The sequence below is a fragment of the Hyla sarda genome, chromosome 2 (assembly GCF_029499605.1).
Source record: "Hyla sarda isolate aHylSar1 chromosome 2, aHylSar1.hap1, whole genome shotgun sequence".
Classification (NCBI taxonomy): Eukaryota; Metazoa; Chordata; class Amphibia; order Anura; family Hylidae; genus Hyla; species Hyla sarda.
In genome coordinates this window covers 393,343,028-393,359,488 of record NC_079190.1, presented here as the reverse complement: position 1 = coordinate 393,359,488, position 16,461 = coordinate 393,343,028, and positions in this window count along the sequence as shown.

The following is a 16,461-nucleotide window of genomic DNA, read 5'->3' as shown; positions in this document are numbered from 1 at the left end:
TCCAGAGTAGAAGCAGATCCCCATAGCAAACCTCTCCTGCTCTGGAAAGTTCCTGACATGGACAGAGGTGTCAGCAGAGAGCACTATGGTCAGACTGGAAATAACTACAGAACTTCCTCTGGAGCACACAGCAGCTGATAAGTACTGGAAGGATTAATATTTTTAAATATAAGTACCGTATTTATCGGGGTATATCACGCACCGGCCTATAACACGCACCCTCATTTTACCAAGGATATTTGGGTAAAAAAAGTAAAATGAGGGTGCATGTGTATACCTTGATACACTGTTTCTGACCCCGCAGAAGCCCCCAGGAAAGGCAGGGGGAGAGCCCCCAGGAAAGGCAGGGGGAGAAAGGCAACGTCACTCGTCATAGCGCCGCGCCGTGCAGCACATAGCAACGACGCAGGGGACGCACACCGGAGGCCTGAAGCAGCGCGGACCCAACCCCAGCAACAGGTAATTATACAACCGGGGATGGAGGAGGCAACAGGGCAGCAGCGACGGCAATGGGTGCCTCTGCCCCTTTTCTCCTCCTGTCTGTCGGCGCCGCTGCCCCATTGCCGGTGCCGCTTCTCTCCCCCTGGCTATCGGCGCCGACAATGGGGCAGCGGCACCAATACCCTGGGGGAGAGAAGGGGCAGAGGCACCGATAGCCAGGGGGGGAGAAGGGGCAGCGGCGCCGATAGCAGGGGGAGTGAAGCCGGCAGCGACGGCAGGTCTCTGCACCTGCAAAAGCCGCTGCAGTTCATTGATTTAAAAATCATTGAACTGCAGCGGCTTATCGGCATATAACACGCACATAGACTTTAGGCTAAAAAATTTTGCCTAAAAAAATGCGTGTTATATGCCGATAAATACAGTAATTTACAAATCTGTTTAACTTTCTGGCACCAGTTGATTTGAAAACATTTTCCCCCAGAGAACCCCTTTAACCCCTTAAGGACCAAGGGCGTACAGGTACGCCCTTGGACCTGCTCTCCTGATATAACGCGGGGTTACACAGTAACCCTGCGTCATATCACGGCAGGCCCGGCGTCATAGTGAAGCCGGGACCCGCCTCTAATAGCGCGCAGCGCCGATCGCGGCACCGCGCGCTATTAACCCTTTAGCCGCGCGCTCAGAGCTGAGCCGCGCGGCTAAAAGTGAAACCGAAAGTGGCCGGCTAGCTCAGTCGGGCTGTTCGGGATAGCCGCGGCTAATCGCGGCATCCCGAACAGCTGACAGGACAGCGGGAGGGCCCCTACCTGCCTCCTCGCTGTCCGATCGCCGAATGACTGCTCAGTGCCTGAGATCCAGGCCTGAGCAGTCATGCGGCAGAATCGTTGATCACTGGTTTCTTATGAGAAACCAGTGATCAATAATGAAGATCAGTGTGTGCAGTGTTATAGGTCCCTATGGGACCTATAACACTGCAAAAAAAAAGTGGAAAAAAAAAGTGAATAAAGATCATTTAACTCCTCCCCTATTAAAAGTTTGAATCACCCCCCTTTTCCAATAAAAAAAAAACACAGTGTAAATAAAAAGAAAAATGAACATATATGGTATCACCGCGTGCGGAAATGTCCGAATTATAAAAATATATCATTAATTAAACCGCTCGGTCAATGGCGTGCGCGCAAAAAAATTCCAAAGTCCAAAATAGTGCATTTTTGGTCACTTTTTATATCATTTAAAAATGAATAAAAAGCGATCAATAAGTCCTATCAATGCAAAAATTGTACCGTTAAAAACTTCAGATCACGGCGCAAAAAATGAGCCCTCATATCGCCCCATACACGGAAAAATAAAAAAGTTATAGGGGTCAGAAGATGACAATTTTAAACATATTAATTTTCCTGCATGTAGTTATGATTTTTTCCAGAAGTCCGAAAAAATCAAATCTATATAAGTAGGGTAACATTTTAATCGTATGGACCTACAGAATAAAGATAAGGTGTCATTTTTACCGAAAAATGTACTACGTAGAAACGGAAGCCCCCAAAAGTTACAAAACTGCGTTTTTTTTTCAATTTTGTCGCACAATGATTTTTTTTTCCGTTTCACCGTAGATTTTTGGGCAAAATGACTGACGTCATTACAAATTAGAATTGGTGGCGCAAAAAATAAGCCATCATATGGATTTTTAGGTGCAAAATTGAAAGAGTTATGATTTTTTAAAGGCAAGGAGCAAAAAACGAAAATGCAAAAACGGAAAAACCCCCGGTCCTTAAGGGGTTAAAACTGTTTCTTAGGTCCCATTATGCAGTTAAATAGCATTGACCTGTCCAGGCATGGACTCCACAAGACCTCTAAAGGTGTTGGTGATATTTGGCACCAAGACATGACCAGCAGTTGTGAGACCTGACTGGATGTTTTCCAGCACACTCCATACATGCTCCATCAGATTGAGACCTGGGGACTTTGTAGTCAACAACTTGAATTCTTCTTTACACTCCTCAAAACATTGCCAAATAATTTGTGGCAGTATGGCTGGGGCATTATCCTGCTGAGAAAGGACACAGGTATTAGGGTATGTCACTGCCATGATGAGTAAACTTGGTCTGCAGTAATGTTTAGGTAGGTGGTACGTGTCAAAATAACAGCCACATGAATGCCAGGACCCAAGGGTTCTCAGCAGAATATTTTCAAGAACATACTACTCCTTCTGCATTACTTCTTTACACAGGGCATCCTAGTGCTATGGTTTTTCAGGGTTAGTGACACACACAAACCAATCCATTCACATGATTCATCAAACCAGTCTATCTTCTACCATTGTTCTATGGTCTATAGCTAGCAGTAATCATAGCCAGTAGTAACTTTTTATTTTTAAGCAATTTGTGTTACAGTAGTTCTTCTTCTGTGGGATCAGACTAGATGGGCTCTCCCTAACTTCCCACATGCATCAATGGGCCTTTGACACCCATGACCCTGTTTTTGATTTATGGGTTGTCCTATCTTGGATCACTTTTGTAAGGTACTAACCAATATATAGCAGGAACACAGCATAAGTCTTCTAGCCATCACAATTTGGCCCCTGCCAAAATCACTCAGATCCTTACATATTCCCATTTCCCCCCTGCTTCCCATGTATCAGCTTTGCGAACTGACTGCTCCCTTGCTGACAACAACCAGTGTAACAAAATAATATTTTCTATTCACTTGAAAGCTTACCGGTCAGATTCCACCATTTTTTTTTAAATAATGAATGAATTTGTTACACAGTATCAAATCCTGACCATGTACAGTTCTGCTCATAATTTTTCATACCCTTGCAGAATTTATGATTTCTTAACCATTGTTCAGAGAATATGAATGATAACACAAAAACTTTTCTTTCACTCGTGGTCAGTGGTTGGCTGAAGCCATTTATTGTCATACAACTGTGTTAACTCTATTAAAATCATAATCACAACACAAACTACCCAAATGACCCTGATCAAAGTTTTACATACCCCAGTTCTCAATACCGTGTATTTCCCTCTTTATCATCAATGACAGCTTGAAGTCTTTTGTGGCCTTGTGTTTTGGATCATTGTCATGTCGGAATGTCCAAGTACGTACTATGCGCAGCTTCCTGGATGATGAGTGCAAATTGTCCGCCAGTATTTGATGATAGGTTACTGCATTCATTTTGCCATCAATTCTGACCAAATTTCCTGTGCCTTTGTAGCTCACACATCCCCAAAACATCAGCGATCCACCACCATGTTACACAGTAGGAATGGTGTACCTTTTATCATAGGCCTTGTTGACTCCTCTCCAAATGTAGCGTTTATGGTTGTGTCCAAACAGTAAAATGTCAGTCTCATCACTCCAAATGAGTTTGTGCCAGAAGGTTTGAGACTTGTCTCTGTGCCGTATCAACAAATACTGGCGGGCAATTTGCACTCATCATCCAGGAAGCTGCGCATAGTACGTACTTGGACATTCCGACATGACAATGATCCAGAACACAAGGCCAAGTCGACCTGTCATTGGCTACAGCAAAATAAAGTGAAGGTTCTCTAGTGGCCATCTCAGTCTCCAGACCGCAATACCATTGGCCACTCTGGGGAGACCTCAAACGTGCAGTTCATGCAAGACAGCCCAGGAATTTAGGGGAACTGGAGGCTTTTTGCCATGAAGAATGGGCAGATTTACCATCTGAGAAGATAAAGAGCCTCATCCACAACTACCACAAAAGACTTCAAGCTGTCATTGATGTTAAAGGGGGCAATACACGGTATTAAGAACTGGGGTATGTAAACTTTTGATCAGGGTCATTTGGGTAGTTTGTGTTGTGAATATGATTTAAAAAGAGTAAACACAGTTAAATGATTTCAGCCCAACTATACATGTAAGCATTCTTATGCCTCTATCACCTATATATATATATATATATAATAAAAATCCCTCTTTTCATTGGCTCATAGTGTTAGAAATCCTCTCAGGGGAAGGAGGTGTGTCCCTCCCTTGTGGTGGTGGGAGGTGATTGGTGTGTCTGCTCATCCAGCCTTGTCCATGACTCATCTCTTGTCCATGATTCATGGACACGCCCGATATGCTGCTGGACTGTTTAGTGTCCTAGTAGGTATGGGGACCCCTAGTGGTGGGATTTTCAGGAGCCGTTTTCTTTATTACTATTCAAAAAATGTAAACAACCATATTACAAAAGGTCTTTCATTTTCATCAGTAACAACATATAAAACGTTTTTGGATCTGACAGTGTCCATTTAATGTTATGGCCGATCCATACACAGTATATTGTAAGAATACGTAAAGAATATTGTGAACTTATTAACTGAAATATATTTCTATCATATTTATAAGAAAGCGATGAGATGTTTACAGTCACAGACTTTTTCTTCAGCAAATTTATGGGCAAATTTTGTAATGGTTTGGAGAAATTCACTAGATGGCGCTCTATGGCCTCTATTTTTAATTCCAGTCCAACTGGTTTGCAAATCATGTTTAAGGCTCTGTCTACAGCTTTTAGAAAGAGCCATGTTAATCTCAGATCCTTCAAGGAGATTTGGTAAAAACAAGACTACAGCTGGCTTTTTTTCCTTTTTTTCTTAGCAAATACAGTCTGGTATTTGAAATTCTTCTCAAGTCCAGTAATTTGTAGACTTTCTGTTCCCTCAGCCCAGATGAAGCAATAATCTGTTATTTTTGCAAAAAGTAGAACATCTGCAGGAAAACCAAATCCATGAAGTGCACTGCACACAGAGACAAAGCTATCAGGACAGGGCTCTACTAAACTGCAGGACCCCCAATGAGGAGCTGATCACTGGCCTTACTGGGGGACTGATTTGGCATGTGCACATTTTGTTGCAGCAATATTATGAACTATATGGTTGTGCCAAGTCCTCCACAGTGGAAGCTGCTTTTTCCAGCAGCTCTATGGTATGGCTTATAAAGGGGGCATCCCAAGCCGAGACCCCGTTTTGATGACTATGTGGGTCATTTACTTATGGACCCTATCGAATAGGACCCATCGGGTGTGTGATATGAGTTGAGCGGAGGAAAAAAATAAGATGTAGTATTTTTTTCACTGACCAACGGAGCTCCCTTTAGCCGAGCCTGCCGGCAATGTGAATGAGCCCTTACCCAATTTTCTATTGTGGTATGCACATGCATGTCCTTGTTCTCTTTAATAATCTTAAAGTATATCTCTGTTTACAAAAAACATTCATACCAAGCCTTTTGGGTTTTGTCCAAGTTCCAGTCATGCTGGTGACTAACATCACTTTGAAACCTGAAGTGTATTCACACATAACTCAGCATTTTTCTCTGACGTTGTCCTTAAACACCCTTGCATTGTTCAAAATTTACTTAAGGTGGAGTTTTTTAAACTTGTTTTTAAACCCATTGTTTTTAAAGGGACAAAAATTGGAAATCTTCAATCTAAAAGGAAAATCGACTATGTAGTTTAGTGTTTTCCAACCAGTGTGCCTACAGCTGTTGCAAAACTACAACTTCCAGCATGCCCAGACAGCCGAAGGCTGTCCGTGCAAGCTGGGAGTTGAAGTTTTGCAACAGCTGGAGGCACACTGGTTGAGAAACACTGTGTTGGTTGCTGCACAGGGGTTACTAGTCACATGTCTACAGTAAAATAAATGTATGTTATTGCACTGGGCACATGTTCTGTGTGCCATTGGCTAATTTGTGTACTGAGGTTTATTTTGCCCTATTTGTGCCATATTTGAATGTTTCTCAACTGACTTCAGTTTGAAAAATAACACATACCGTATTTTTCGCCGTGTAAGACGCACTTTTTCTTCCCCAAAACTGGGGGGAAAAAGTTGGTGCGTCCTATACGGCGAATACACCCCCTATCGCGGCGGTCCCTGCGGCCATCAACGGCCAGGACCCGCGGCTAATACAGGACATCACCGATCGCGGTGATGCCCTGTATTAACCCTTCAGACGCGGCGATCAAAGCTGACCGCCATGTCTGAAGGGAAAGTGTCACTAACCCGGCTGTTCAGTCGGGCTGTTCGGGACCGCCGCGATTTCACCGCGGCGGTCCCGAACAGCCCGACTGAATAGCCGGGTAAGTGCTTACAGGACACCGGGAGGGACCTTACCTGCCTCCTCGGTGTCTTCTCCGTTCAGGGATCCCCTGTATGGCTGGCGATCTCCTTCCTCGTCATCACGTTGTCGCCTACGTGCGTCGGCGTGCGTAACGACGTGATGGCGGCGACGGAGAGCGAGGATACCCGGCCGGCAGCAGAGACGTTCCGGAGCGACGGGAACACGGCGACAGCGATGGAGCGACATCCAGGGCAGCGGTGACGGGTCCGGAGCGGCGGGGACACGTGAGTATTACCTCCTATGCAGTGGTCTTCAATCTGCGGACCTCCAGATGTTGCAAAACCACAACTCCCAGCATGCCCGGACAGCCAACGGCTGTCCGGGCATGCTGGGAGTTGTAGTTTTGCAACATCTGGAGGTCCGCAGGTTGAAGACCACTATTGGGTTCAAAATCTTTATTTTTTTAGATTTTGCACCTATAAATTGGGTGCGTCTTATACGCCGGTGCATCCTGTAGGGCGAAAAATACGGTATATAAGGCAGAAAAATGCACTAAATACTATTATTATTTTCTTTTTTATAAAGATGAAAACATACACAAAAATAAACATATAACACAAACGCAAGTACAATAAATAAGAAATAAATAAAGAAGAAATAATAACACAAATACAATAAATATAAAATTATAAATGACACTGGGAAAGAGGGCCCCACCTATAAGGGCAAGGCGTAAAATGTGCAAAATGTCTGCCAGGAATACAAGGGAGGACATTCCGCACATTTGGGAATCCGGTGTGCGCTAGGATCATTCGTAAATGCTCCGATTACTGTATTACTGCTAAAGAAATCTTAGCGCTTTACTATTAGGAACACTGGGGTTAAAACAGCAACAAGGCAAATACCATGATGTGAAAATCTAAACGTTATACAATACGGCATCGTGCGAGCAAATGGCACATTTACAAGCGGAATCCAGTGGAAAAAATCCAGCTTGAAAATTCGGAGGCAGCTGAGATTTCGCTGCTGAAAATTTCCCGCTGACAGCTGGTGGAGAGCCCGCCCCTTTCAAACTCACAGTGGGAAACAAGGTGCAAGTTTGAAAGGAAATCCGCTTGTGTGAACGAGCCCTTAGGGTACATTCAAACGTGCATATTTTTTCTGCAGATCTGCTGCAGCAGATTTTTCTACCCATTGAAGTCAATGGGCAGCAAAATCCGCAGCAGCAAATCTGCAGCAGATCTGTAGCCAAATACGCATGTGTGAAAGTACCCTAAAGGCTCGTTCACACAAGCGGATTGTGCTGCGTATTTTAGTGTGGATTATGCTGCAGATTTTCTACAGCTTTTCTCTGCTTATTTTTTGCTGGTAAGTCAATGATAAAAATAAGCAGCTGAAAATAAGCAACAGAAAATAAGCACCAGAAAATAAAAAGCAGCCATCATCTGCTCAAAAATCTGCTTGTGTGAACCAGCCCTAGGGTAGGATCACACATAACGCATCCGCGGCATATTTTATGCTGCGGATTCGCCGGTGACCTGACCCATATTGTGCTTTCAACTGTTGCTGAGAGCAACCTGCCCCCCCTCGCTCCACCCCCTGGCCTGCTCGCAGTGGCAATCTGCCGCTCCGAGCAGCCACACTGGGGGCCTGCAGGTCGCCGAGTGCACTCAGACATCACAACTACACCGCGATATCTGAGTACACTGCACATGTGCAGTGCACAACTCCAAGCATGCCTGGACAGTCTAAGGATGTCTGGGCATGCTGGGAGTTGTAGTTTTCCAAAAGCTGTAGGCACACAGCTGAAGCAACACTGCTGCAAAAAAGAGTTATCTAAACACCGTACCTCCAACTATTCCAAAACTACAAGTCCCAGCATTAAGGACTGCCAAAGAATGATACACATGAATGGCATAGGAAAAGAAAATGTATGCATTAAAAATGACTGTACTTTTAGCACTAAACATTTGCACTAATTTAGAAAGATGTAAGTTATACACTCACCATATTGTCTTTTGTGGTAGAGGACAGGCAATCTCAAATAATCATTGTGTGTGTGTGTGTGTGTGTGTGTGCGTGCAGCATACAGTGGGGATCAAAAGTTTGGGCATCCCAGGTAAAAATTTGTATTAATTTGCATAAAGAAGCCAAGGAAAGATGGAAAAATCTCCAAAAGGCATCAAATTACAGATTAGACATTCTTATAATATGTCAACAAAAGTTAGATTTTATTTCCATCATTTACACTTTCAAAATAACAGAAAACTAAAAAAAAAATGGTGTCTGCAAAAGTTTGGGCACCCTGCAGAATTTATAGCATGCACTGACCCTTTGCAAAGCTGAGACCTGCCAGTGTCATGGATTGTTCTCAATCATCATCTGGGAAGACCAGGTGATGTCAATCTCAAAGGTTTTAAATGCCCAGACTCATCTGACCTTGCCCCAACAATCAGCACCATGGGTTCTTCTAAGCAGTTGTCTAGAAATCTGAAACTGAAAATAGTTGACGCTCACAAAGCTGAAGAAGGCTATAAGAAGATAGCAAAACGTTTTCAGATGTCAATATCTTCTGTTTGGAATATAATTAAGAAATGGCAGTCATCAGGAACAGTGGAAGTTAAAGCAAGATCTGGAAGACCAAGAAAAATATAAGACAGAACAGCTCGCAGGATTGTGAGAAAAACAATTCAAAACCGATGTTTGACTGCACAATCCCTCCAGAAAGATCTGGCAGACACTGGAGTTGTGGTACACTATTCCACTATAAAGAGATACTTACACAAATATGGTCTTCATGGAAGAGTCTTCAGAAGAAAACCTCTTCTACATCCTCACCACAAAAATCAGCGTTTGAACTTTGCAAATGAACATATAGACAAGCCTGATGCATTTTGGAAACAAGTTCTGTGGACCGATGAGGTTAAAATTTAACTTTTTGGCCGGAATAAGCAAAGGTACGTTTGGAGAAGAAGGGGAACAGAATTTAATGAAAAGAACCTCTGTCCAACTGTTAAGCATGGGGGTGGATCAATCATGCTTTGGGGTTGTATTGAAGCCAGTGTCACAGGGAACATCTCACGAGTAGAAGGAAAAAATTGATTCAATAAAATTTCAGCAAATTTTGGATGCTAACTTGATGCCATCTGTGAAAAAATTAAAGAGAGGATGGCTTCTACAAATGGATAATGATCCTAAACACACCTCGAAATCCACAGGGGATTACATCAAGAGGCATAAACTGAAGGTTTTGCCATGGCCTTCACAATCTCCTCACCTCAACATAATTGAAAATCTATGGATAGACCTTAAAAGAGCAGTGCGTGACAGAGAGCCCAGAAATCTCAAAGAACTGGAAGACTTTTGTAAGGAAGAATGGGCAAAGATACCTCAAACAAGAATTGAAAGACTCTTGGCTGGCTACAAAAAGCGCTTACAAGCTGTGATACTTGCCAAAGGGGGCAGTACAAGATATTAACTCTGCAGGGTGCCCAAACTCTTGCAGATGCCATTTTATTGTTTTCTGTTATTTTGAAAGTGTAAATGATGGAAATAAAATCTAACTTTTGGTGACATATTATAAGAATGTCTAATTTTTAATTTGATGCCTTTTGGAGATTTTTCCATCTTTCCTTGGCTTCTTTATGCACATTAATAATTTTTTTTTACCTGGGGTGCCCAAACTTTTGATCCCCACTGTAACACCAGAGAGGGAAGGGTTACAGAGCAGTGCTGCCAGGCTCCCCAGAGCAATGAGTCAGGAGGGGGAGGAGTCATCACAGTGCAGGCAAGAGAAGTACACCCGCCCTCCCTTTTGGAAGATGAAAAAGACACTGAGCAGTATTAATATGCTTTTTCAGTTAAATATCGCTGATAGAGACATAAAAATTACATGTGCATGATCAGGATGAGGTACTGAGTAACATGTAACAGTTTAGTTTTTTTTTGTGGGATCTGACAGGTACGGTTTAAGGCAGAGCAAATAATCAATATTCATTATGACCACATACATATAAGGATCATGGGGGAATTTATCCATCTTTCTTACATACAGAAGTTTTTCAAAAAGTATATACAAAGTCGTCATTTCAGGGGATTTCCATACCGTCCCTTCCCTGGTGCCTCCATTTTCCCACTCTTGTTCTCCGCAGCGGTCTTCTTCCTACTTTTTGTGGTAGGCGCATCACACTGCGGCTTAGCTAAATGCCGGCCACAGGTAAGCGCCCTGTGGTAAGCTGAGTGTAAAAGAATTGGGGCATATGTCCACCTCTCCAACCACTTTTCTTTGCAACAATGCTTCTAAAATGAAACATTAAGCAACTTTGCAATAGTTCTAAAAAAATATATATTGTTTTTTTTCTACAGCTCCTATGCATACAATGCATCTCCACAATCACAGAAAGCAAAGTATAGTCTATTCCTGCAGTGACATGTTCGTCCATTTGTCCCTGCTTTATTCTAAGGTGCATTTGGTAGAAGGGCAGCTAGATGGGGGTATGACTGCAGAATAACACTATTCAGGCTTTCTGTTGTCAGTTGCTATAGAAGCTGTAGAACACTAGGAAATGTTTTATTACAGATATTGCAAAGTTGGATACTTTGGATACTTAGGCCAAGAAGGTGGATCACTGTCTTAGGCGTCACTAGAATCTGGGTTGTTGGCCATTTTCTCCTTTAGTGCAGCAGATTTCTTTCTGCCCTTTCTTAGCGTATGATCACACAGACAACACCCATACCCATGTGGAGCACTGCACTGTGGTTAACTTTGGAGGGGGGCAGCTTTTCCTAAAAATTTAGGCTAGGTTCACATCACGATTTAACCATCCGATTATCGGACTGTAAAATCGAACTAAATCGGATTGCAAAAAATCGTATACAATCGTATGTAAAAATTTGCTATCCGATTTTAAAATCATATCCAAAAATCGTACAGATGAAAATTCCATCCGATTTTCAATAAAAATCTGATCCTGTTTTTAAAATGAATATGTATGCCAATGGCAATAAAGTTAAGTGTATGTGTTTTGAAGTCTACTGCGCATGCGTACTAAAAAATCGTGTGCGATTAATCTGACAGAATCACACAGTCACACGATTCCATACGATTTACATAGACATCAATAATAAAAAAATCGGACACGATTTCGAACAGATTTAGAATCTGGAAAAAAATCGTGGTCAACCATGATTCTACCTCCGATCTTAAATCGTGCAAAATCGGATGCGGATCAAAACTGATCTATCATTAATGAATTGAAGTCAATGGATACGACTTGACTTGCAGATTTGTACGATTTCAAAGTTAAAAATCGTGAGAAGAAGTAGATTGGTAAAATCGTGATGTGAATGCACCCTAACAAGAAGCTACACATATTTCAGTCTGTTTACACCAAACACATCACTGGACGATTACTGATTGATTTTTGCCACTATGTAAAGCAAATGTGAAAAACGAAAGAGGCAATTGAAGAAGTCAACAGAAATAACAGAAGTGCCTATGTGACAGTCAACAAGTTCAAGAAACAGAAAATGTTCTGAGAGTTTGAATAATAGAACCATTCTGTTTAGTATGTAGAAAACATTTTAGAAACCTAGGGTTACTTTATTTTTGTACTCAGTTTATTTATTCATTCAGTTATTTATTTACTTATTGAGCAGGTGTTTTAGTTTACTGATTAGTAAAATCTGAAGATTATTTCAAATCCTTTTTGTAAGGAAAAGGATCTGGTTCTGACTTTAGAGTAAATTATTCCTGTGTTTAGCTTATGCATCATACATTGCTGTGATGACGCCTGGCCCTATCAGCAGGCTTGGACCTAGAGCCTATTACATTTGGTCTCATTTATATATGAATACCTAGCTTGTCTGCTTAGTCCTTGCTTGTGTTTAGTTCTTCTGCCAGAGCCCTTATTCTGCTCCCAGCCTCTTCTAGCCTGTGTATTCTGACCTTGGCATTGTTACAGGTTTATTCTCTGCTTAGTGATTTGGTAACTTTGCTGCTATCTCAGTTTGGGTCTAGTTTGTTAGACTACTCTGTATATGGTTGTCTGTTTACCCTCGGTGTTTTGTATCTTGCTCTGAGACCGTTAACCCCTTGTGTCCTGACTTGTTTCTTTGACCTCCTTACATTGTTGTTTATTATATTTAGACCTTATATTCCTGCACTTACATCCCCTATATATAAACATTACTGCAAAAAGTGAAGCAGTTGTCTATAGCATCCAACCAGATGATAATTTCAGCCATCTGATTGGTTGTTATAGGCAACCAGATTTTAGACTTTAGACCGACAATGGCAGATCTAATTTTATTTAACCCCTCAAGGACATAGGGCGTATCCATACGCCCCCGTTTCCAAGTCCTTAAGGACCGAGGGCGTATGGATACGCCCTGAGCATTTCCGGCCCCCACCGCTAGCCGGAGGGGAGCCGGAGCCGGATGCCTGCTGAAATCGTTCAGCAGGCATCCCGGCATATCGCCCAGGGGGGTCATTATGTCCCCCCATGTCGGCGATTGCTGCAGATCGCTGGACAATTCAGTCCAGCGATCTGCGGCTGATTCCGGGTCAATCGGGTCTCCAGTGACCCGATGACCCGGAATTACTGGCTGATCGGGGCCATCAGAGACGGCCCCGAACAGCCAGAGTCTGCAGGGGTGAGGTGGCACTGATGCCACCTCACGATCGCCCTGATTCGTCGGCCGGATTACCGGCTGACCAATCAGGGCACCTGCTGCGGGTGTCACTCCCGCAACCTGCTCCGCCCCTCTTCCGGAGGACGTGAGCGGGTGCGGGAAGACGACCCCCGGTGCTGGGGACCCCGATCCCCGGCGTCCCTGTTGGGATCGGGGCCCCACGAGCGATGGCGGCGGCGAGGGACAGTCCTGCAGTGTGGATCGTTGGAGGTGAGTGACAGCCTCCTGCTGTTGCTTAGCAACAGCTCCCAGCATGCAACAAGGGCATGCTGGGAGCTGTAGTTATGCAACAGCAGGAGGCAGACCACCACAACTCCCAGCATGCCCTTATGGGCATGCTGGGACTTGTAGTTTTGCAACAGCTGGAGGCACATTCTTTCTATGGAAAAGTGTACCTTCAGCTGTTGTGTAACTACAACTCCCAGCTTGCACAATCAGCTAAAGTGCATGCTGGGAGTTGTAGTGGTGCATCTGGTGGTTGCATAACTACAACTCCCAGCATGCCCGTTGGCTGTCGGTGACTGCTGAGAGTTGTAGTTTTGCAACAGCTGAAGGCACACTGAGTTAAGTAGTAAACCAGTGTGTCTCCAGCTGTTGCATAACTACAATCCCCAGCATCCCCAGCCAATGTAGTATGCCTCCGGCTGTTGCATAACTACAAGACCCAGCATGCCCTTCTGCTGTCCGTACATGCTGGGGGTTGTAGCTTTTGCAACAGCTGAAGGCACACTGGTTGCAAAACACTGAGTTTGTTACCAAACTCGGTGTTTCACAACCTGTGTGTCTCCAGCTGTTGCAAAACTACAACTCCCAGCATGCACTGATAGACCGTACATGCTGGGAGTTGTAGTTTTGCAACAGCTGGATGTTTCCCCCCCCCCCCCCCCTCTCCCCAATGTGAACGTACAGGGTACACTCACATGGGCGGAGGATTACAGTAAGTATCCGGCTGCAAGTTTGAGCTGCGGCAAATTTTCTGTCGCAGCTCAAACTGCCAGCGAGAAACTACTGTGAACCCCCCGCCCGTGTGACTGTACCCTAAAAACACTACACTACACTACCACAAAATAAAATAAACAGTAAAAAACACTACATATACACATACCCCTACACAGCCCCCCTCCCCTCCCCAATAAAAATGAAAAACGTCTGGTACGCCACTGTTTCCAGAACGGAGCCTCCAGCTGTTGCAAAACAACTACTCCCAGTATTGCCAGATTGCCACTGACTGTCCAGGCATGCTGGGAGTTTTACAACAGCTGGAGGCCCCCTGTTTGGGAATCACTGGCGTAGAATACCCCTATGTCCACCCCTATGCAATCCCTAATTTAGGCCTCAAATGCGCATGGCGCTCTCACTTTGGAGCCCTGTCGTATTTCAAGGCAACAGTTTAGGGCCACATATGGGGTATCACCGTACTCGGGAGAAATTGGGCTTCAAATTTTGTGGGGTATTTTCTGCTATTACCCTTTTTAAAAATGTAAAATTTTTGGGAAAACAAGCATTTTAGGTAAAAAAAAAATAATTTTTTTACATATACAAAAGTCATGAAACACCTGTGGGGTATTAAGGTTCACTTTACCCCTTGTTATGTTCCCCAAGGGGTTTAGTTTCCAAAATGGTATGCCATGTGGGGTTTTTATGCTGTCCTGGCACCATAGGGGCTTCCTAAATGCGGCATGCCCCCAGAGCAAAATTTGCTTTCAAAAAGCCAAATGTGACTCCTTCTCTTCTGAGACCTGTAGTGCGCCAGCAGAGCACTTTTCACCCCCATATGGGGTGTTTTCTGAAACGGGAGAAATTGGGCTTCAAATTTTTGGGGGTGTTTTCTGCTATTACCCTTTTTAAAAATGTAAAAATTTTGGGAAACCAAGCATTTTAGGTAAAAAAAAATAAAACATTTTCACATATGCAAAAGTCGTGAAACACCTGTAGGGTATTAAGGTTCACTTAACCCCTTGTTATGTTCCCCGAGGGGTCTAGTTTCCAAAATGGTATGCCATGTGTTTTTTTTTTGCTGTTCTGGCACCATAGGGGCTTCCTAAATGCGGCATGCCCCCAGAGCAAAATTTGCTTTCAAAAAGCCAAATGTGACTCCTTCTCTTCTGAGACCTGTAGTGCACCAGCAGAGCAATTTTAACCCCCATATGGGGTGTTTTCTGAATCGGGAGAAATTGGGTTTCAAATTTTGGGGGGTATTTTTATTTTTTTTACATATGCAAAAGTCGTGAAACACCTGTGGGGTATTAAGGTTCACTTTACCCCTTGTTACGTTCCCTGAGGGGTCTAGTTTCCAAAATGGTATGCCATGTGTGTTTTTTTGCTGTTCTGGCACCATAGGGGCTTCCTAAAGGTGACATGCCCCCCAAAAACCATTTGACGCTCCTTCCCTTCTGAGCCCTCTACTGCGCCCGCTGAACAATTAACATAGACATATGAGGTATGTGCTTACTCAAGAGAAATTGGGTTTCAAATACAAGTAAAAATGTTCTCCTTTTTACCCCTTGCAAAAATTCAAAAATTGGGTCTACAAGAACATGCGAGTGTAAAAAATGAAGATTTTGAATTTTCTCCTTCACTTTGCTGCTATTCCTGTGAAACACCTAAAGGGTTAAAACACTTACTGAATGTCATTTTGAATACTTTGGGGGGTGCAGTTTTTGTAATGGGGTCATTTATGGGGTATTTCTAATATGAAGACCCTTCAAATCCACTTCAAACCTGAACTGGTCCATGAAAAATAGCGAGTTTGAAAATTTTGTGAAAAATTTCAAAATTGCTGCTGAACTTTGAAGCCCTCTGGTGTCTTCCAAAAGTAAAAACTCATAAATTTTATGATGCAAACATAAAGTAGACATATTGTATATGTGAACCCAAAAAAAAATATTTTGAATATCCATTTTCCTTACAAGCAGAGAGCTTCAAAGTTAGAAAAATGCAAATTTTTCATTTTTTTCATCAAATTTGGTGATTTTTCACCAAGAAAGGATGCAAGTTACCATAAAATTTTACCACTAAGTTAAAGTAGAATATGTCACGAAAAAACAATCTCGGAATCAGAATGATAACTAAAAGCATTCCAGAGTTATTATGATGTTTAAAGTGACAGAATTTCAAAAAACGCTCCGGTCCTTAAGGTGAAAAAGGGCTCGGTCCTTAAGGGGTTAAAAAACAAACAGATGATCAGGGGCAGTTCTGCTAACTAAAACAGTGAAATGGTGTCCTCCAAGCAGAGAGAGGAAAAAGGATGAGGAAATGTGAAGTGTG